At 32.7% G+C, this 24,731-nt stretch overlaps 1 protein-coding gene and 1 long non-coding RNA gene across 2 annotated transcripts in view; one reads left to right on the top strand and one right to left on the bottom strand.

Annotated features, from left to right (window-relative positions):
• Nucleotides 1–24,731, bottom strand: part of LOC101899204 (muscle M-line assembly protein unc-89) — a 293,843-nt gene that overhangs the window by 33,605 nt on the left and 235,507 nt on the right. The window lies entirely within an intron of this gene.
• LOC131806046 (uncharacterized) lies at nucleotides 24,054–24,462 on the top strand. Its single transcript, XR_009343939.1, has 2 exons — nucleotides 24,054–24,225; nucleotides 24,314–24,462. It is a non-coding gene; the product is annotated as an uncharacterized LOC131806046 (long non-coding RNA).

Genomic DNA, 24,731 nt, shown 5'->3' with positions numbered 1-24,731 from the left:
TAGTTAAAATATAATACACTTATATTTACTTAAAAATTAAACATTTTGTGTTGCGAGAAAATATTAATATGATGACATTTGTAGTGAATAAAGACAATTAAATTAATATTATTACTATGCTCTTTTATCTGTATATTGAAACTTAAATCATAATTAAATTTATATTTTAATCCAAGTCCATTGAGACAGATTCATTTGAGTTATTTACATTTGTTTCATGAAGGTTATTTAATCTATAGTGGCCCCAAGCATAGGTGTGAATACCATCCTCTAGAATAAATCGTTTATCATCTTGATGGCTTAGCGATATTTTAGTAATTTTGTCTGTATATATTGTATGCTGCCTTGACCTAAACGAAAACATGGTACCGTAAAAAACCTTTTTGTTATAAAGACATTCTCGATATTTATCTATAGTATACTTTTTTAGGACCGACTTTTTAACTCCCTTAGATTTTTTTAATTCTTCGCTATCAACTACATTGATGGCATACATTTTAGGACGAAGGCCTACAAATTCAACCATTGTTTTTCCGTCATTCTCATCTTTCATCATGCCAAGTTTTTTCTTATTAATTAGAGGAAGTTTATATTTATTTTCTTTTGAAAACCCTGAGGTGTCAAATCTAGCCAATATTTCATCTAAAGATAATTCGGAATACAAATTCCGTCCGTAAAATGTTAATATGAACGAATCTGTATCCATATAATTTAGAATAAAATCCTCACCAAATTTCACTTTTAGAAAATCATACAGAAAATCATACATCACCCACTTTGATAAATCTAATATGCAGAACCCTAAGTACAATGGTCTATCATATTTTACTCTGACATTCCTAATTTGAATAGCAACCATATTTTCGGAGAATATCGAAAGGCTGTGAAAATTTGGCTTCGAGATTAATTTACTAGCAACATTCCTTCTTCTTTGGTTTGCCTCATCTACCCACATTGTCACAATTTTCACAGTTTTTCTTTTGTCGATATTCTCCATTGTCTTACCGAATGAAGAGTTATTCAATAATTTAAAAAAATCTTTTTCAAAGGCATTTTCAGCCTTTTCCCTATGTTCATTATTCTTCAGTATGTAAGGAGCTAACCAAGCGCTTTGTGTGAAAGCCAAAACTCTATGGACTTTCTTAAGAATTAGTCCATGTTTCAGAGATTGCTTAAGTAATTTGTAGTGTATGGTGTATGATGTTTTGTCAGTAAAATCTGCAATCAGTTTTTCAGTTTTTGAGCCTTCAACACACTTTTTCTCCGCCAAAAAAGGTAAATCGTTATGTTTGTCGTGAAGGTGCGGTGGATATTCAATATCAACCTCTAAAATAAAACCAGTAGGAGCGTTGTCAGGAATAGATAATATTACAGCTGGATCATTGAATTTCTCCATTTCATAACCCTCCACCCATCTAAAATCTTTTTCAGGGAGACACTCAGTCATAACTGTACCATATAAATTATTTACATCCAAATAATAGATATTTACCTCTGGTTTGGCACTATTATAATTGGGAGCATCTTCATTATTTGCTACCGAGTGTCTGTTTGAGCACTGGGTAAGCCCTCCCCGAATACCATTTTTGCAGAAATTGTACATGTCTATATCTCTGAGTAGCTCAAGTTCGACTTTAGTACATAGTAGCATTGCATCCCAAGATAGAGATGGTGCTGTGAGATATTGACAAGGGTCCAGTTCGTGAATTCGCATACATAAGCTCCTGAAATTTTCAAATACGTCTGCTAAAAGCAAGACATCAGCTTTTAAGTACAAATCCATGTAGTCTTGCATAGTTTGACATCGAAAATGTGACCAAACATTTGTTGCATGCCTATAATCGTCTGACGAGCATTCAGTATCGGTCAACTTATTATAAAATTGGTCTATAGGGGGAAGTTGTTTCTCCTTCAATTTTTCAAATGATGACATATATTCGTAGGGAAATACTCCTTTCCTAGTCATAAGTTCAAATGATTCATCATCAGGAAAATGAGATCTGACAGCAACAAAAGAATCTCGAGATAAATTCCTTGCTAATTTATCCAAACTAGTAGGCATAAATCGAAAACTATCTAAGAAACGATGCTCTAATCTATTCATTTTCTTTTTCTTCTCTTTTTTGCCCTCACTTTCCTCTTCTTGCTGGAATTCCTCATCATCTTCCTCACTCGAATCTTCTTCTTCTCCTACAACAACTGTACTTTTTAAAGAACTAGAGTCGGTTGACTCGTTATCCATATTAATGAAATAAGACATTGAAATATATTTTTCTTTGTTTTGAGGTATGACTCTTATTTCACCTCCAAATTCAACTAACTCTTTAAAGAAGAGGTGACAGTCGTACGAAGAAAAATTGTGGAAATATATTGGAATAAATTTAGGTAGATGATATTGCAGATTGCAATGGTTATGTACCGCACCTCGATATTGCCCCGTTAAGTGACAATGATCTTTCACCCTATCGTTACCTAAAATGTCGCCACATATACGACAATTGATATCCCTAAGAAAGGCTGTCTCTTCTTCGGGGGTTAGAGTATTCATAGGTTTCGTTTTGGTTAGGTAACTATCATACAAAAATTTACAATCCTGAATTAGTTCTTTCAGAAAAACATTTGCTGCGTCGGGACCACTATATATAAATAACTTATTTAAATTTTCATTAAAACTACATTTAATAAAATAACTAAAAGCACATGGAATATGCTTCTTTACCTTTTCCGTTTTTTTACTCGCCCCATTGTTCTCATCTTCCTGCACGTCTTCCAGTACACTTTCGGAGTCAGCATAAATAACGAAAGGCACCTTATCCTTTTTCTTGTGATTGACGAACTTTAGTACGGCTTCTTTTTTGTTCGGCAGGGCACAGACTACTTTTCCACACTGCTTTTTGTGAGTCATACATTTATTTTCATCGTGGAAACATTGCAGGCATCCAAAACAAAAGTAACCTTTCTCCTTATGACTTGTGAATTGAGACCGCATAAGACTGAAAAAAAAAGAACAAATACATGATTATTATGATATGGTTTTGATTGATAAGTTTTGTTTATAATTACCAAGACATATCCATAACCAAAATGTAATGGAAATTTTCTTCGTTGTGCAGCAATATTAAATTAATGTGATTGCTTTTCGTCTCCTTTGTTAAGTAATATGGACCAACGACCGACTTGTTTTCATAACCGAAAACATTTACGCTAATCTCTGGGTTGTTCATTTCAAATTTTTTTATATATTTAAGACCCAATGGGAAATTTAATTGTTCGAAATTTAGCGATATTCCAGACTGCAGAATAATGACATCTTGGTGTATGTCTACGTTATATGAAGAGGTTATACTCGGATCTCCATATGCAGTTTCCCCCAATGCAACAACCATACACCACTTAAAACAAAAGTCATCATAGTTTTTGATGTTAAGGCACGCACCCTTCTTGTTGCTTAATGATTTCGGAGTTGGAATATAATGTGAGCCACGTGTTAAGTTGGCTCTCAACACATTTATGTCAAGTTTTAAAAGTTTCTCCAGGGCCCAATTAGAGCCTCTTTCTTGGAACTCTTCTGATTTAGCTATAATTTCCACACAGTGGTTGAAAACGACCTCTTCCAAATCATCTCCCAGGGTTAATAGCGTTGTTTTTGAAATATGATTAAATATATTTTCAATAGTTAACTCTTTGGAAGTTGAAGGTCCATCTTTTTCATTGTTTGGTTTCACATACAGTCCTTGGAGTTCCATATTAAATTTTATGAGCGTTTTACCGTTTAACTCATTTTTCAAGGTTTTAATTATTAATTCTTTTGAAGCATTAAGAAAATCGATCGGGTACAAAATGTCTTTATTGTTTTGTATCTCATAGCTGAGTATATTTTTGTTAAATGCACTTTTAACAATTTTTATGTCAGAATCCAGATTTTTTCTCACGGTGGATCGATGTTCTTCGCTACGAACGTGTGATCGTATATTATTCACAATTTTATCACAATCACCACAAAACTTTTCCACCTTCACAGCTGATTTATTTTCATGCTGCTGCTTTAGTTTTTCTTGTTGTTGATCTCGATTTTGTTTCATTACATGCTCATCTCCATGATGGTTCTCTAAGTGCAATTCTAAATCGTTTACACTTTCACATAAAACATCACAAAACATACAATGCTTTTTCATATGTTTCACAAATTCATTTTTTTCCTTGTAATAAAGGCTGCATGACCAACAAATTTTTTGAGACATTATAAAAACTTTTTTAAGAATATTAAGAAACGATGCTTATTAATCTGTGACTTGTTGAGTACTGAAATTTCTTCCAATCCAATCAATACATTATTGACTACATTTTGTAAACAAATAGAAATTCTGTGATTGAAGCAGAATTTGTCATGAAACTCTGCAACAACGCTTCCCCCCAAATTCTCATATCCATTTCACAGAAATCCAATTGTTAGTTAATGTAAACAATGGTGTTTCCTTCTTCAAATCCCTTCAATCTTCAATACCGAATTGATGCAGGGTTTGTCATGAAACTCTTTCAGTTTCAATTCTCTCAAATTGCTACATAATGTAAACAAATTCTTCATCGACAAAACTATCAAAAAGCGATCGATATAATGTATCAAAATGCCTGTCCACACAAGAAGAATTTGCTTTGATTGGCTACAGCAGCATTAGATTTAAGTGTGCCGTAAATAATATATTTAAGATATTTGTATTCATTGAACAAAACTGGAAAGAACTTGGCTACATACTAGACGATGAAATTAATAAAGTTAATAAATAAAAACAAGCAACTGTATTATTTGCATAAAACTTTATTTAAAGCATTAAAGGTAATGAAAGTGAACAATAATAAGAAAATGGGTGAACATTTACTCGCTCCACGACCACAAACATCTACACCAATTTCAGAAGGTGTACAATTCCAATTTTTTGAAATAGTTGGGACATTAGTTGTTTCACGCCCTTCCAGTAATGGGCAACGATATGTCAACCTTGAATGCTCAGTAACAGGACAATCAGTTTGATCCCAACTATGAATGTTTACTTTACAAAAATAACATCTGGTAATATCTCCTACTCCAGTATAATAAAGTCCTACTGCAGCCATTGTCTTGGGATCTGGATAATTTAAAGGCCAGCGAGCAAAGGTTTTTAAGCGTTCGTCTTCCTTATTAAGAAGAGACATCTTCCTTTCTAAAGCTTCACTAATAAACTGAAATATTTCTCTGCACACATTAAAATGAAAACAGCTTGCAATTTTTAGTTTCAAACAAAATATTTATTTACTTTTCAGTTTATGTTAAATATGGTTGATAAAAATAATCTGGTTGATCCAAATGTTTTAATTCTAGTTTGTAAAGACTCTTTCCGCTTCCATCTTTCAACACAGTTTTCGTCACAGAATAACCCCCACCAGCTATTTCTTTTATGTATTCATCCGCCAGCGAGAGGAATCTTGACGGCAAATAGAGGATAGCATCATTAATTTTCAGCACAATTCTTTCCCCATATTTTGTATTTGTTCTAAAGGCGCCATGGATGTTGTATTCTTTGTTATCCTCCATTTCTTTCAAAGTTATTATTTTTTTATAACTGAAAGAATTGAATAAGTTTATTAAATCTGCGTTCGCCATAATATCACGTTCAATGTTTAATTTTATACTGTGAGCCTTACTTGAAATTGTCTTCTATATATAGGAATATTTAACGCGAATTTCACAATATTACAGAGTTACTAGAGTTTTTAATTTTGAGCATAGTTAAGCATGTTCTCATTCATGCTCCAATCTATCGTTGAAGCAGAATTTGTCATGAAACTCTGCAACAACGCTTCCCCCCAAATTCTCATATCCATTTCACAGAAATCCAATTGTTAGTTAATGTAAACAATGGTGTTTCCTTCTTCAAATCCCTTCAATCTTCAATACCGAATTGATGCAGGGTTTGTCATGAAACTCTTTCAGTTTCAATTCTCTCAAATTGCTACATAATGTAAACAAATTCTTCATCGACAAAACTATCAAAAAGCGATCGATATAATGTATCAAAATGCCTGTCCACACAAGAAGAATTTGCTTTGATTGGCTACAGCAGCATTTTTTTAGTGTGTATATGCTACAACATTAATTGGTGGTTAGATGTCGCCTATATCGTTTCGAGGGAAATGACTGGAGAGCCATCTGGACAAAATAATAGAACACACATCTTCTTGTTGACTATGATACTAACCAAATTTGTCTCTGCTATATTCACTTCTCATATGGTGGATCTCTCTAGCCCCATTCGATATGATCATATTTCAATAGTTTTGGAGTGTGTCTATGCTACAACATAATTTATGGATAGTATGGATGGAACTCACCGTTAGATGTCGCCTATATCGTTTCGATGGGAATAACTGAACATTTTTGAGTCGCTAAAATTATAGACAAATTAAAACAAGTACAACGAAAAGTTAGTTTTGTCTTTTTATCTCATCATGTTTTGCATAGCCAACATGCTGATTTTCGTGTTCAACCCACTCGACTTCGTTATCGTTTTTCTTAAAACCCCTGAAATATCAATAATTGCAGCATATTTGTCAATTGAAACTCTTCTATAATATATCACATTTATTGAAGTCGATTTCTTGAAATATATGTTTTCAAATAAATTAATAAGCACATTTGACTGCAGTAATCAACATGTTGACTATATAAAAGCATTCTGAGAGCCATCTAGATAAAATGATTTTCTTCGATACTTACCTCTTACTTATATTCACTTCTCACATGGTGAATCTCTTTAGTCCCACTCGATATGATCATAATACATTTTTTTTTTTCGGAGGGTGTCTCTGCTAGTGGTGAATATTAAAACTTGAAATTTCACCATCCCATACACAGTTTTGGATTGTGTCTGCGCTAAACTTAGCGCCATCTAGTAGTTCATATTAAAACTAGCAACACCAACGCCAACAGCCCCAATAAAATTTGACGTGGTACAATTCAAAAGACAACATCCCCAATATAATTTGCCGTGGTACAATTCAAACGACAACATCCCCAATATAATTCACCGTGGTACATTTCAAAAGACAACATCCCCAATATATTTCACCGTGGTACATTTCAAAAGACAACATCCCCAATATATTTCACCGTGCTGAATTTCCCCCAATCAACATCCCCAATAGAATTTGCCGTGGTACAATTCCCAAGACAACATCCCCATTAAAATTCACCGTGGTGAATTTACCCAAATCAACATCCCCAATAGAATTTGCCGTGATAAATCGTGGTGAATTCCCAACATCCCCATAAGCACACTACTGTCGTTGAAAAAATATTCTTTAAAAAATCCACGTTTCTTCAACTGATGGTCGTTGAAAAAATATTCTTTAAAAAATCCACGTTTCTTCAACTGATGGTCGTTGAAAAAATATTCTTTAAAAACTCCACGTTTCTTCAACTGATGGTCGTTGAAAAAATATTCTTTAAAAAATCCACGTTTCTTCAACTGATGGTCGTTGAAAAAATATTCTTTAAAAAATCCACGTTTCTTCAACTGATGGTCGTTGAAAAAATATTCTTTAAAAAATCCACGTTTCTTCAACTGATGGTCGTTGAAAAAATATTCTTTAAAAAATCCACGTTTCTTCAACTGATGGTCGTTGAAAAAATATTCTTTAAAAAATCCACGTTTCTTCAACTGATGGTCGTTGAAAAAATATTCTTTAAAAAATCCACGTTTCTTCAACTGATGGTCGTTGAAAAAATATTCTTTAAAAAATCCACGTTTCTTCAACTGATGGTCGTTGAAAAAATATTCTTTAAAAAATCCACGTTTCTTCAACTGATGGTCGTTGAAAAAATATTCTTTAAAAAATCCACGTTTCTTCAACTGATGGTCGTTGAAAAAATATTCTTTAAAAAATCCACGTTTCTTCAACTGATGGTCGTTGAAAAAATATTCTTTAAAAAATCCACGTTTCTTCAACTGATGGTCGTTGAAAAAATATTCTTTAAAAAATCCACGTTTCTTCAACTGATGGTCGTTGAAAAAATATTCTTTAAAAATCCACGTTTCTTCAACTGATGGTCGTTGAAAAAATATTCTTTAAAAACTCCACGTTTCTTCAACTGATGGTCGTTGAAAAAATATTCTTTAAAAAATCCACGTTTCTTCAACTGATGGTCGTTGAAAAAATATTCTTTAAAAAATCACGTTTCTTCAACTGATGGTCGTTGAAAAAATATTCTTTAAAAAATCCACGTTTCTTCAACTGATGGTCGTTGAAAAAATATTCTTTAAAAAATCCACGTTTCTTCAACTGATGGTCGTTGAAAAAATATTCTTTAAAAAATCCACGTTTCTTCAACTGATGGTCGTTGAAAAAATATTCTTTAAAAAATCCACGTTTCTTCAACTGATGGTCGTTGAAAAAATATTCTTTAAAAAATCCACGTTTCTTCAACTGATGGTCGTTGAAAAAATATTCTTTAAAAAATCCACGTTTCTTCAACTGATGGTCGTTGAAAAAATATTCTTTAAAAAATCCACGTTTCTTCAACTGATGGTCGTTGAAAAATATTCTTTAAAAAATCCACGTTTCTTCAACTGATGGTCGTTGAAAAATATTCTTTAAAAAATCCACGTTTCTTCAACTGATGGTCGTTGAAAAAATATTCTTTAAAAAATCCACGTTTCTTCAACTGATGGTCGTTGAAAAAATATTCTTTAAAAAATCCACGTTTCTTCAACTGATGGTCGTTGAAAAAATATTCTTTAAAAAATCCACGTTTCTTCAACTGATGGTCGTTGAAAAATATTCTTTAAAAAATCCACGTTTCTTCAACTGATGGTCGTTGAAAAAATATTCTTTAAAAAATCCACGTTTCTTCAACTGATGGTCGTTGAAAAAATATTCTTTAAAAAATCCACGTTTCTTCAACTGATGGTCGTTGAAAAAATATTCTTTAAAAAATCCACGTTTCTTCAACTGATGGTCGTTGAAAAAATATTCTTTAAAAAATCCACGTTTCTTCAACTGATGGTCGTTGAAAAAATATTCTTTAAAAAATCCACGTTTCTTCAACTGATGGTCGTTGAAAAAATATTCTTTAAAAAATCCACGTTTCTTCAACTGATGGTCGTTGAAAAAATATTCTTTAAAAAATCCACGTTTCTTCAACTGATGGTCGTTGAAAAAATATTCTTTAAAAAATCCACGTTTCTTCAACTGATGGTCGTTGAAAAAATATTCTTTAAAAAATCCACGTTTCTTCAACTGATGGTCGTTGAAAAAATATTCTTTAAAAAATCCACGTTTCTTCAACTGATGGTCGTTGAAAAAATATTCTTTAAAAAATCCACGTTTCTTCAACTGATGGTCGTTGAAAAAATATTCTTTAAAAAATCCACGTTTCTTCAACTGATGGTCGTTGAAAAAATATTCTTTAAAAAATCCACGTTTCTTCAACTGATGGTCGTTGAAAAAATATTCTTTAAAAAATCCACGTTTCTTCAACTGATGGTCGTTGAAAAAATATTCTTTAAAAAATCCACGTTTCTTCAACTGAAGGTCGTTGAAAAAATATTCTTTAAAAAATCCACGTTTCTTCAACTGATGGTCGTTGAAAAAATATTCTTTAAAAAATCCACGTTTCTTCAACTGAAGGTCGTTGAAAAAATATTCTTTAAAAAATCCACGTTTCTTCAACTGATGGTCGTTGAAAAAATATTCTTTAAAAAATCCACGTTTCTTCAACTGAAGGTCGTTGAAAAATATTCTTTAAAAAATCCACGTTTCTTCAACTGAAGGTCGTTGAAAAAATATTCTTTAAAAAATCCACGTTTCTTCAACTGATGGACGTTGAAAAAATATTCTTTAAAAAATCCACGTTTCTTCAACTGATGGACGTTGAAAAAATATTCTTTAAAAAATCCACGTTTCTTCAACTGATGGTCGTTGAAAAAATATTCTTTAAAAAATCCACGTTTCTTCAACTGATGGTCGTTGAGAAAATATTCTTTAAAAAATCCACGTTTCTTCAACTGATGGTCGTTGAAAAAATATTCTTTAAAAAATCCACGTTTCTTCAACTGATGGTCGTTGAAAAAAAAAATTCTTTAAAAAATCCACGTTGCTTCAACTGATGGTCCTTGAAAAAATATTCTTTAAAAAATCCAAGTTCCTTCAACTGATGGTCCTTGAAAAAATATTCTTTAAAAAATCCAAGTCTTTTCCACTGATGGTAGTTGAAAAAAATATTCTTTAAAAAATCCACGTTGCTTCAACTGATGGTCCTTGAAAAAATATTCTTTAAAAAATCCAAGTTCCTTCAACTGATGGTCCTTGAAAAAATATTCTTTAAAAAATCCAAGTCTTTTCCACTGATGGTAGTTGAAAAAAATATTCTTTAAAAAATCCACGTTTCTTCAACTGATGGTCGTTGAAAAAAATATTCTTTAAAAAATCCACGTTTCTTCAACAGATGGTCGTTGAAAAAATATTCTTTCAAAAATCCACGTTTCTTCAACTGATGGTCGTTAAAAAAATATTCTTTAAAAAATCCACGTTTCTTCAACTGATGGTCGTTGAAAAAATATTCTTTAAAAAATCCACGTTTCTTCAACTGATGGTCGTTGAAAAAAATATTCTTTAAAAAATCCACGTTTCTTGGATTCGTGAAAACAATATTCTTTAAAAATCCACGTTTCTTGGATGCCTGAAAAAAATATTCTTTAAAAATCCACGTTTCTTGGATGCCTGAAAAAAATATTCTTTAAAAAATCCACGTTTCTTGGATCCGTGAAAACAATATTCTTTAAAAATCCACGTTTCTTGGATGCCTGAAAAAAATATTCTTTAAAAATCCACGTTTCTTGGATGCCTGAAAAAAATATTCTTTAAAAAATCCACGTTTCTTGGATCCTTGGAATAAATATTGTTTAAAAAATCCACGTTTCTTGGATCCTTGAAAAAAATATTCTGTAAAAAAACCACGTTTCTTGGATCCTTGGAAAAATATTCTTTAAAAAATCCACTTTTCTTGGATCCTTGAAAAAATATTCTTTAAAAAATCCACGTTTCTTGGATCCTTGAAAAAAATATTCTTTAAAAAATCCACGTTTCTTGTATCCATGAAAAAAATATTCTTTAAAAAATCCACGTTTCTTGGATCCTTGAAAAAAATATTCTTTAAAAAATCCACCTTTTTGGATCCTGGAAAAATATTTTTTAAAGTTTCTTGGATATTTGAAATATATAAAAAAAAATTCGTTTCTTGGATCCCTGAAAAAATATTCTTAATAAAATACACACTTCTTCAACTGAAGGTCTCAATTTTTTTTTTCTTTAAATCCATATTAATTAAGCAGCAGGTCCTTGAAAAATATTTAAAAAAAAATCCACAATTCTTCAATTGAAGGTCCTAAAATTTTTTTCTTTAAGTCCATATTAATTAAGCAGCAGGTCCTTGAAAAATATTTAAAAAAAAATCCAAAATTCTTCAACTGATGGTTTTTGAAAAAAATATTCTTTAAAAAATCCACGTTTCTTCAATAGATGGTCCTTGAAAAAATATTCTTTAAAAAATCCACGTTTCTTGGATTCTTAAAAAAAATATTCTTTAAAAAATCCACGTTTCTTGGATTCTTAAAAAAAATATTCTTTAAAAAATCCACGTTTCTTGGATTCTTAAAAAAATATTCTTTAAAAAATCCACGTTTCTTGGATTCTTAAAAAAAATATTCTTTAAAAAATCCACGTTTCTTGGATCCTTGAAAAAATATTCTTTAAAAAATCCACGTTTCTTGGATTCTTAAAAAAAATATTCTTTAAAAAATCCACGTTTCTTGGATCCTTGAAAAAATATTCTTTAAAAAATCCACGTTTCTTGGATCCGTGAAAACAATATTCTTTAAAAATCCACGTTTCTTGGATGCCTGAAAAAAATATTCTTTAAAAAATTCACGTTTCTTGGATCCGTGAAAACAATATTCTTTATAAATCCACGTTTCTTGGATGCCTGAAAAAAATATTCTTTAAAAATCCACGTTTCTTGGATGCCTGAAAAAAATGTTCTTTAAAAAATCCACGTTTCTTGGATCCTTGGAAAAAATATTGTTTAAAAAATCCACGTTTCTTGGATCCTTGAAAAAAATATTCTTTATAAAATCCACGTTTCTTGGATCCATGAAAAAATATTCTTTAAAAAATCCACGTTTCTTGGATCCTTGAAAAAAATATTCTTTAAAAAATCCACCTTTTTGGATCCTGGAAAAAATATTCTTTAAAAAATGCACCTTTCCTGGATCCTTGAAAAAATATTCGTTTTCTGGATCCTTGAAAAATATTCTTTAAAAATTCTACATTTCCTGAATCCTTGAAAAAATATTCTTTAAAAAATCTACATTTCCTGGATCCGTGAAAAAATATTCTTTAAAAATCCACGTTTCTTGGATCCTTGAAAAAAATTCTATAAAAAATCCACGTTTCTTGGATCCTTGAAAAAATATTCGTTAAAAAGTCCACGTTTCTTGGAATCATTGAAGAAATATTCTTTAAAAAATTCACGTTTCTTGGATCCTTGAAAAAATAATCTTTAAAAGATCCAGGTTTCTTGGATCCTTGAAAAAAAATATTCTTTAAAAATCCACGTTTCTTGGATCCTTGAAAAAAATATTCTTTAAAAAATCCACGTTTCTTAGATCCTTGAAAAAAAATATTCTTTAAAAAATCCAGGTTTCTTGGATCCTTGAAAAAAATATTCTTAACAAAAAACAAACGAAATAACCCATATCCCTCTATGGCCTTACTTCCCATTCTCTCTGAATTCCTCAAAGCAAAAAACTCCATGTGTCAGCGTGTTGATAATAATGATGAAATGCAATTTGATAAATTGCTTTAATGCAATAAAATAAATTAAGGCAATGTGTGTTTGTTTTGTCGATGTGTTGGTGCCTCCCGTTTCTTGTTGTTCGGTAGGACCCCAACAAGTTTGCAAATACAATTTAAAAACCATTACCATTGTAGTTTTTGTTTGTGGAATGTATTGCTGTTTTTTGCCTCCCCCAGATTGGCTTGGTGGTCAGCAGAAGCGTCTGCATGCATGTGTGTGTGTTCGTGGCCATAAAAATTTTGTGGTCTTGTTGGCAACATTGTTTAGATTTGATATATGGTCGTAACCCCATCTAGGTATAAGCAAAACGTTTAGCTTGTTTTTCTTTCTTTGGCTCGAGACTATTACAATTTTTTCAAATAAATCACATCGAAGTACCATAAAAATAGCAAAAAAAAACCATAACAACAGATACTTGGCAAAAAGTTAACATATTTAGAGCAGAAAGAACAGATATTTTTGTTTGAGGATAATCAGATAATTTTTTCGGAAAGGATGGAAAGTAACTTGGTGATTTGTGGAAGAAATTTTATGAGCTTAATTTATAAGAATATTGGGATGTACATATTTTTTTTAATATTTTGCCAATGTCATTGGACAAGGAAAAGTGCATTTAAAAAGAACTTCAATGATCTTCGGGCCAAGAAACGTGGATTCTAAAGAATATTTTTAATGGACCTTCCAAACGTGGATTTTTAATTTTTTTTTTTTTCAGGGAAACGTGGATTTTTTAAAGAATATTTTTTTAAGGATCCAAGAAACATTGATTTTTTAAAGAATATTTTATCAAGGATCCAAGAAACATTGGTTTTTCACTGAATATTTTTTCAAGGACCAAAAGACAAAGAAACGCAGATAAATAATATTTTTTCAAGGAGCAAAAGTCCAAAAACTGTGGATTTTTTAAAGAATATTTTTCAAGGATCCAAAAAACGTGGATTTTTTAAAGAATATTTTTCAAGGATCAAAAAAAAAACGTGGATTTCTTAAAGAATATTGTTCAAGGATCCAAAAAACGTGGATTTTTTTAAGAATATTTTTTCAAGGATCCACGAGACGTGGATTTTTAAAGAATATTTTTTCAAGGATCCATGAGACGTGGATTTTTTAAAAAATATTTTTTCAAAGATTCAAGAGACGTGGATTTTTTAAAAAATATTTTTTCAAAGATTCAAGATACGTGGATTTTTTAAAAAATATTTTTTCAAAGTTTCAAAAGACGTGGATATATTTTAGAAAATATTTTTTCAAAGATTCAAGATACGTGGATTTTTTAGAAAATATTTTTTCAAAGATTCCAAGAACGTGGATTTTTTAAAGAATATTTTTTTGAAGGATCCACGAGACGTGGATTTTATAAAGAATATTTTTTCAAGGATCCACGAGACGTGGATTTTATAAAGAATATTTTTTCAAGGATCCACGAGACGTGGATTTTATAAATAATATTTTTTCAAGGATCCACGAGACGTGGATTTTATAAAGAATATTTTTTCAAGGATCCACGAGACGTGGATTTTATAAAGAATATTTTTTCAAGGATCCACGAGACGTGGATTTTATAAAGAATATTTTTTCAAGGATCCACGAGACGTGGATTTTATAAAGAATATTTTTTCAAGGATCCACGAGACGTGGATTTTATAAAGAATATTTTTTCAAGGATCCACGAGACGTGGATTTTATAAAGAATATTTTTTCAAGGATCCACGAGACGTGGATTTTATAAAGAATATTTTTTCAAGGATCCACGAGACGTGGATTTTTAAAGAATATATTTCAAGGACCATCGGTTGAAGAAACGTGGATTTTTTAAAGAAAATTTTTTCAAGGACCATCAGTTGAAGAAACGTGAATTTTCTAAAGAATATTTTTTCAAGGACCATCAGTTGAAGAAACGTGGATTTTTTAATTTTTTTTTTCAAAGACCATCAGTTGAAGGAAAGTGGATTTTTTAAAGAATAGTTTCTTCAACGACCGTCAGAACGTGGATTTTCTAAAGAATATTTTTTCAAGGACCATCAGTTGAAGAAACTTGGATTTTTTTAATATTTTTTCAAGGGCCATAAGTTGAAGAAACATGGATTTTTAAAGAACTTTTTCCAAGGACCATCAGTTGAAGAAACATGGATTTTTTAAAGAATATTTTTTCAACGACCATCAGTTGAAGAAACGTGGATTTTTTAAAGAATATTTTTTGCAAAAATTATTATTCTACGTTTTTTGTTAACTGACATTTTTTTAAATTTTAGTTTTTTAATTTTCCCGTAAAATGTTAAGTTTCAGTATCAAAATCAACCATCAATTGCAAATAGATCGCATGGAAATAATATTTTTCTGCAAACACTTCCGTGACATCATCAAGTTCAATACACCTCCCAATCCCTCCCTTTCTGCTGTCGACCATCCCCTCCGCCACCTATTGACAACTGTCCAATGTAACGTACAATTCACATTTGATTGACACTGACATTGTAACTGTGCGAGAGAAAAAAATGGAAACTATGCAAACGGCGACAAAAACTAAACTAAAACTTCAACGTTGTATCCTGGCATTAAATAACGTCCAGATACTATCACGTAATGTCGTCCTTTTTTGTTGCTGCCTGGAAAATGATTTTATGTTGAGTGATTTGTTTTTTTTTTTCGTTGTTGTTTTCATTGAATTACTTTTTGCAGTCCAGTGTTCGTATATTATTTGTGTGTGTGTGTGTGTGTGTGTGTGTGCGTTGGGAGAGAAATGTAAATTTGATCAGGTATTGGCTAACTAAGGTAGGATCTGTTATTTGGGGAGGGACTTTCGGTGAAAAACGACAGGGTACACAGGTTTGCGATATAATCAATGAATGTATGATTGGTTTATTTGAAAAAATAATAATAAATAAATTGAAGTGTCCCTTTGTGTGTCAGGTTTGTTTGTATTGCACTCACGCGAATATGCATGTGTATATATACATATATTGTATATATTTTTTTGAAAATATAAAATCTAAATTACATACACATATAAATATTACATTTATTCAAACATTTACACGCTTTTGTGGAATTAAAAAAAAAATATTTTGAAATGGAATACAGACAAAGAAATTAGCAGGAAAATGTTAGCTGAAGTTGTGAATTGAACTGATGCCCTACACAGGCAGAGGAAGCTAGGAAAGAAATAAAAAAATAAGTAAAAAGGGATCGGTCGGTTTTGCCGACAGCTGTATACTCTCAGCCTATGTTCGATTATCTTAAAATATTAGAATTTGCAAATTTAGAGCAAAATTAGATTATTTCTTCCCTTTCCTTTCTGTGCAGAAAAATATTTTTTTTTGCAAATTTCGACCATTTGTGGTAGAGGTACCAGAAGAAGTGGACCGATTTTGCCCATCTTAACACCAGACCTTGGGTTAATATAAATATTGGGATGTGTCAAATTTGAAGACAATCGGACTCGTACATCACGTTTTATGAGAGTTGTAAATATTCAAAATTTTAACCATTTGTGGGGGAGGTGCTTGATGGAGTGGACCGATATTGTCCATTTTCATACCTGACCTAGCACTGACGCAAATATTAGGATATGCAAAGTTGGAGCAAAATCGGATTATCCTTTCTTTTTCTGTGCAAAAAATATTTTTTTTCTGAAAATTTCGATCATTTGTGGGGTATGTACCAGAAGGAGTGGACCGATTTTGCCCATCTTAACACCAGACCTTGGGTTAATATAAATATTGGGATGTACGAAATTTGAAGACAATCAGAATCTTACATCACCTTTTATGAGAGTTGTAATTATTCAAAATTTTAACCATTTGTGGGGGAGGTACTTGATGGAGTTTACCGATATTGTCCATTTTCACACCTGACCTAGCACTGACGCAAATATTAGGATATGCAAAGTTGGAGCAATTTCGGATTATCCTTGCTCTTTCTGTGCAAAAATATATATTTTTGAAAATTTCGACCTTTTGTGGGGGAGGTACCAGAAGGAGTGGAACGATATTGCCCATCTACGAACTTGATCTAAGTTTGACAAAAATATTTCGATGTACCCCGTTTGGATCAAATCGGATACTCCCTTCGAGAGTTATCGTGCGCACCAGCCAGACAGACGGACGTACATCGCTAGATCGACTCCAAATGTTCTGAAATCAAATTGTATATACCCTCTATAGACATATGGCTGAGGGTATAAAAACTGTCTCCAAATACAATCTATAATCCAAAATTAGGACCATTTAGTACTCTTCAAGCAATTATAGTACGCATTTGCAAAACCACCACCACCAGATAGCAAAAGAGGCCTCAATACAAAATTTTGTACTATTTCCTTATTTTCATAAAGATATAGGACGGATTTTCAGAACAATCTTTATATCTCAACCTCAGATACCAACAGGAACCTGAATATACAATTTCAGAATTTAAACTTCCCCCAGTAACAAATTTAGTTCAATTTGGTACGTGGTATAGTTCGCATTTCCAAACCCACCACCACCAATAGTGACATCCATCCCAAATTTCAGAATTTCAGCTCTATGCACACACTACCAATTTAAATACAATTTGGTAAATTTCGTACACTTATAGTACATATTATCACAACCACCCCCATATCTCAATCTCAGATGCCAATGGAGACCTCAGTATTAAATTTCTGGATTCTAGTTGTATTCCTTCATCCAATACCCAATCTGGTACAACTTAGTACCTTTCGTACAAAAATATAGTATACATTTCCAAAACCAAATCCATATTTCAATTTCAGATACCAACAGAGACCACAATATCAAATTTGAGTATTTCAACCCTATCCTTTCACCCTATAACAAATCTAGTACCAATTAGTACTTGTCGTACAAATATAAGACGCCAACAGTGACATTCATTTCAAATTTCAGGATTTCATCTCTATTCCTTCACCCAATACCAAATTTAATACGATATAGCACTTTTCGTAAAATTATATATAAATTACGATCATACCTCAGCCCCAGATATCAACACATACCTCAATATTAAATTTTAAGATTCCAGACCTATCCAACATTAGTGCCAACATTGCTTTCCAAAATACTCCAGAAACAATAGTCCAAGGGATTGGTATCCGGAGATTTTGGATTTGAAGCGAGAAACCTCATTTTGTAACCATTCATGGGTGGCGCGTGCTGAGTGAGATGGTGCTGAGTCCTTTTGGAATGTCCAAGGTCTGCGGCCAAAATGTTTGCGTGCCCAAAGGCTTTAATACACCCTCCAGAATATTTTCGCGATTATATTCGGCATTTATTCTGATGCCACGGTCCATTAGTACTAGCGGAGAGCGACCATCGGCTGTTATGGCGGCCTACCCAATCACAATGGCTGGTGCTTGAATCCTGGTGGACAACCGAAGGTGCATATTTTCAGCTGACCTCTTTGGCAAGTAAACACGATCATTTTGTTTGTTTACAAACTGCCGGACAACGATTGTTTTCTGATCGGAGAAAACCAAATTGGGCAGTTCACCACTTTCGATCAAGTGAATCAACTTTTTGGCTCTTTTGTCTATTTTCTTTCTGTAGCGGTTAAAGTTCTTGCATTTTTTGGAATTTTAATGGCTTTACCTTGAGCTCATTCTTCAATATTTGCCGAATGGAATATTGCGAAATGTTCAGCTCACGAGCCATTTTTCGGCCACTCCCATGATTCTACTTCGAAATTGCAGTTTTTAGCTCTAATCGTCCACATGATAGAAAATGTTACCAAATGTAGTATATTTTAGTACTTTTCGTATACTTGTCGTGCGAATTTCCAAAAACCCTATGGTACATTCATCATAGACTCCATCAGTTACCCTCATTCCAAATTTAAGAGTTCTAGCTCTATTGTTTCCTCAAATACAGAGGATACCATATTTAGTAACTTTTAATACTTTGCGCACCGTTCTAGTACGAATTTCCAAAAACTCAGCCTTATCTGACCGCTTCGGATCAAGAGTGGCCCCCTCACAAAATTTCTAGATTTTAGATTATTTTCAAATTTCAGGATTCTAGCTCTATTGGTTCTCCTACAAATTAAAATTGTACTAAATTTAGTACAAATTTCCAAAACTACCTACATACGTCAGTCCTACAATGCAATAGTAATCTTATTTCTAAATTTCAGAAATCAAGCTTTTTTCGGTTCACCCAAAACTAAATTGTACCAAATTTAGTATTATATAGTACTTTTCGAGCCTTTAAGAGCACATTTCGAAACCTTCTTCCGTTTCTCAATCTTACACTTCGCCAGTAATGTTAATTTCAAGTTTCAGGATTCCAGATCTATCCGTTCCTTAAAATTCAATTTGTACTAAATTTAATACTACCATATTTATTACCTTTAAATGCATTTCGTACCGTTCTAGTACGAATTTCCAAAAACCCAGCCTTATCTGACCCCTTCGGATCAAGAGTGACCCTCACCCAAAATTTAAATATTCTAGCTTCAGCTGTTTCATCTGGGTGTTAATGAACCTTTAAGTCTGTCAGACTTTATAACATTTAAGTGAAGAATGAGGGCCACTCTACTCCTACCTTATTACTGGCCATAGTAACAAACCGACCCTAATATATTACCATGATTTAATGTAGAGTGTTTCATTTATAAATTGTTGCCCCAATATTTATTTAGTTTTTATTTTAATTTGTAATAACACTTTACATATGTATGGACACATTCACTCACACACACACATACATCTGCTGATCATAATCATGGATATGGTGTTAAATGTAAATATTGATTTTAGAACTCAATGAATATTTGTGCCAACTTGCGTGTGAGCATGTGTGTGTGTGTGTGAATTTGTAATAAAATAATTGCATGTTATAGATACTAAATAAATTATTCTTTTGGGCTATATAAAATGTTAGGGAAATATTTAGATTGTTTTTATTTTATTTTATTTATTTTTTTTTTTTTTTTTTTTTTGAGGGACTACACAAATGTGTACAATAATTTACTTAATTGATTGATGTGTGGCATTGTTTTCAAAATTTGTGTTTAGCTTTTGTTGTAAATAAAAATTCCAATTTTTAAATTGAGGATTATTTTTTGAACCAATGACATTTTGAAATATTTTTTATTTTTTGGATTAAAATTTAAAACAGAATACCGATGTCATTTATATGTTAAGGTAGTGTAGTTGTTTTTATACCCTCCGCCGTAGTATGAATATGAAGGCATTTTAAGTTTATTACTTCATTTGTAAAAAAGTCACATTTTCAATTAAAATTTTCATAAATTTTCAATAAAAATGAAAGTCGGCATTTCTTGTTCCCAGTGGGCAGAAAATATCTTTGCATCCAGGGTTACTGTTGGGAGTTATAGTTGGCTGTCTAAGACATTCCCCCACTTCCCGAAGTTAAACCGCGGCCTATATAAAAAAGGAGACCTATATTGACTAAAATCCGCATGAGTAAATCTTCCCCACAGGGAACCCGACATTTTAAATAACAGCAGATATGGTTGAAAATTTGGACAAAAAAAAATCCAGGATTTATATTGACTAAAGTGAACCTACATTGACTAAAATCTGCATGAGTAAATCGTCCCCACAGAGAAGCCGACATTTTAAATAACAACAGATATGGTTGGAAATTTGGACAAAAATCCTCGAAAATACCAAAAATTACAAGGCACCGTGGACCTCATTTTGGCAGAGCTCTAACATGATTTCAACTGACGATCAGTCCGACGAATATGGCTAAATCGACACAGATTATTTCAAGGACCTATATTGACTAAAGTGCACCTATATTGACTAAAATCCGCATGAGTAAATCTTCCCCACAGAGAAGCCGACATTTTAAATAACAGCAGATATGGTTGGAAATTTGGACAAAAACCTCGAAAATAACGAAAATCAGAAGGTACCGTGGACCTGATCTTGGCAGAGTTCTATGATGATTTTAACTGACGGTTAGTTCGACGGATATGGCTAAATCGACACAGATTATTTCAAGGACCTATATTGACTAAAGTGCACCTATATTGACTAAAATCCGCATGAGTAAATCTTCCCCACAGAGAAGCCGACATTTTAAATAACAGCAGATATGGTTGGAAATTTGGACAAAAACCTCGAAAATATCAAAAATTACAAGGCACCGTGGACCTCATTTTGGCAGAGCTCTATCATGATTTTAACTGACGATCAGTCCGACGGATATGGCTAAATCGACGCAGATTATTTCCAGGAGTCCGTCTGTGGTATTCACGCTAGAGTCGAAACGAATTAAGATATGAAGCAAAATTTTCAATGTCTGAAAATTCACGCAAGGAGTTTCTTTCCCCCTGCAAGAGTATTGTCTATATAGATATCGATATCGTGTATCCACCACATAACGGTACCTCCCTGTACTCGGTGTTTTGATGCTTGCAGCTCCCTTTTTTAATGGAATTGTCTGAAAATCCACACAAGAAGATCTTTCCAAGTACTTTACCCCTCTATAAGAGAATTGTCTATATAGCTCCACGATAATGTATAAGCCCTATACAACGGTATCCCCCGATATTCGGTATTTTATTATGACTTTAGGGCATCATTCACCAGAAGTGTTTTAAATTTCGTATTTAGAGAACCTAATTGGTGATAGCCCCCATATATGGGTACCTCCCTATATTCGGTATTTTTACGATTTTAGCGACATTATTTATCGGAATTGTTTCAAATTTCGTACTTGTAGTTCGTAATGGGTAAAAACATTCTGTCACCGAAAATTGTCTATACAGGTTCAGGTCTTCGTATAGCCCCAATATATGGGTACCACCCTATATTCATTATTTTGCTGATTTAAGCTACACTATTCACCGGATTTTTTTTAGGTTTCGTGTTTGGATATTACAATGGCGTATGACAAAAATTGCTATGTAAATCCACGTCTTCGTATAGACCTCAATAATATTTTAAGATTTATTAAATTTAATGGATTTTATTTTTTGAAAAATTTCTAAATTCGTCCCAATTGTGTAGGCCTAGCCGAACTTACTGCTTTTTTACTTGTATTTTTTTTTTTCTTTGAGGTATAAGGAGGGGTTAGCAGATATATATCATCTTCATAAGAGATATTGAAAATGTTTGTGCGTGTAAAATTTGAAGAAAGTTGAATGCTTATTTCACATTCTTAGAGCGTTTTGTTTTTCTTGAACCCAATGTGGGGGAGGTATCAGAAGGAATGGCCCCATCTCTACCATCTTTATAAATGATCTGGTGTTAATGGAAATATTGAGATGTGCCAAATCTGAATGGAATCGGATGTTAATATCGTGTTTTATGAGATTCATAGATATTAAAATTTTTGAACATTTACGGGAGAGGTACCAGAAGGAATGAGCCGATATGTTCCGTATTCACACCAGACCTTGGGATAATAAATTTATTGTGATGTGTAATGTGAAGACAATCGGACACTTATATCACATTTTATAAGAGTTATAATTAGTCAAAAATTTGACCCTTTGTGGGGGAGGTACTGGTTGGAGTGTACCGATATTGTCCATCTTCGCACATGACCTAGCATTGATGGAAACGTTAGAACTCGCTAAGCTGGAGCAAAATCGGATTATTCATTCTCTTTTTGTGTTGTAATTATACCCTCAGCCATATGGCTACAGAGGGAATATATCATTTGATACGGCCATAACGTGCCTAGTCGAAATAACGGTTATAGACCCTAGGTCTCTTTGGACCAAATCCGTTTCAGAACATTTGGAACCGATCTAGCGATGTCCGTCCGTCCGTCTGTCTGTCTGGCTGGCTGGTGCGCACGATAACTCTCGCAGGGAGTATCCGATTTGGTCCAAATTGGGTACATCGTAATATTTTTCTCAAACTTAGATCCAGTTCGGAGATGGGCAATATCGGTTCACTCCTTCTAGTACCTCCACCCACAAAAGGTCGAAATTTTCAAAAAATATATTTTTTGCACAGAAAGAGAAAGGATAATCCGATTTTGGTCCAACTTTGCAAATCCAAATATTTGCGTCAGTGCTAGGTCAGGTGCGAAAATGGACAATATCGGTCCACTCCATCAAGTACCTCCTTCACAAATGGTCAAAATTTTGAATAATTACAACTCTCATAAAATGTGATGTAAGAGTCCGATTGTCTTCAAATTTCACACATCCTAATATTTGTATTAACCTATGGTCTGGTGTGAACGGGCAATACATCGGTCCACTCCTTCTGGTACCTCCCCTCCAAAATATTGAAATTTTGAGTACCCAGGAAGCTTATAAAACGCCAAATAAACATCCGATTCCATTTAGACTTGGCACATCTGTCGCAATATTTATATCGTATTTTTGGGTCCGATAGGAAATGGGCAATATTGGCCCATTCCTTCGGGACCTGCTCCATGGAGGGTCAAACGTTTGAATAATCTAGTCAAAATATATTTAAATAATCGTGTATAGGCTGAGGGTATATATCTGGCGGCAATACCGACTGATACTTTTTAACTTGTTTTTTTTTTTAATTTTGACCTTTTGCGGGAGATACCAGAAGGAGTGAACCGACAGTGTCCATCTTCGAACTCGATCTAAGTTTGACATGGATCAAATTGGATGCTACCTTTGAGAGATATCGTGCGTACCAGCAAGAAAAACAGACGGACGGACGAAAGAACAGCTCCAGACCGACTCCAAATGTGGGATTTTGTCCTAAGAATCCTATGGTTTAAACCTTTATTTCGATGAGGCACGTTTTGGATGTATAAAAAGATATATACTCTCTCTAGCCACATGGCTGAAGGTATAACAAAAACCTAGAAAAATGTGCGAAATTTCAATATTCTAGCTGTTAGAATGTATGAATGAAGTAGGAATTTTCTACCAATTGCCACCTATATCATAAATTTAAAGATTCTAACCCCATATACGGTGTTTCAAGCCTATTTGTTGTCTTCAGAAAATTTCCAATAAAAAGTTTACTATGTTTAGTAAAAATAAAACAACTTGAAATTTCCCAATTAAATATTATTACCTTGCGGTTAGAATACAAGGTATTTATATCAATTGAGGAAAATATGTTTGGTTTTCAAACAACTTATTTCTAATACTGTCTTCGCTTCGATAAACTATTTGTAACTCCAGCAATTAACCACAAGATTTTTTCCTATATAAATTCAAGTTCTAACTCAGAATCATCAGACACAAATCAACCGTTCCCTTGTCAAGAAGTCAAGTTCATTAGAAATCAAATCAAATTCAATATGAATTTCTTGTATATCTTCGCTGTCGTTGCCCTTATCTTGGCCATTGCTACCGGTCAAATTGAGGCCCGAGGCAAAAAAGGCGGAAATAAGGGAGATTATATTAGAGCTGGCGTAAGTTGAAAAACTTTTAAAATCGACGCTATATTTTGCAAAAACTGAATTAAAAATTATTAAAAATAATTATTTATCCTCCCTCTAGAGCCATGTGGCCGGCAAGGCTGTTGAAGGTCTTGGCGCTGCCGTTGTCGATAAAATTGGTGGTTAAATTCTAATGGAAGTTATTGAAGTTATATGAATTTCTGTAATTTACATCAGTTATAATAAAATTGCAATTATTTGAAAAAAAAATATATTTTTTTAATTTTGAAATTCAAATAAATTTTATTTTCTGAAAATCGCTGCTTTTGGTCAGATGTCCCAAAAAAAAAATTATTTTATGTTTTTATTCTATTGGATAATTTTTCTCCTTCGAGTTGAACTTATAATGCCCTCAGAAGATGACATTGAAAGTTGGAATGTAACAAAATCCCACTCATCAACCAGTATACGATGCGTTACGACGGTGGCTAAGCGGCTTATCAAGCATACAGGGTGAGATTAAAAAGCTGCAACCAACT

The sequence above is a fragment of the Musca domestica genome, unplaced genomic scaffold, assembly GCF_030504385.1.
Source record: "Musca domestica strain aabys unplaced genomic scaffold, Musca_domestica.polishedcontigs.V.1.1 7, whole genome shotgun sequence".
In the NCBI taxonomy this organism is placed as follows: Eukaryota; Metazoa; Arthropoda; class Insecta; order Diptera; family Muscidae; genus Musca; species Musca domestica.
Note: the sequence above shows the minus strand (reverse complement) of the source record. Positions and strands in the feature narration are given on the sequence as shown.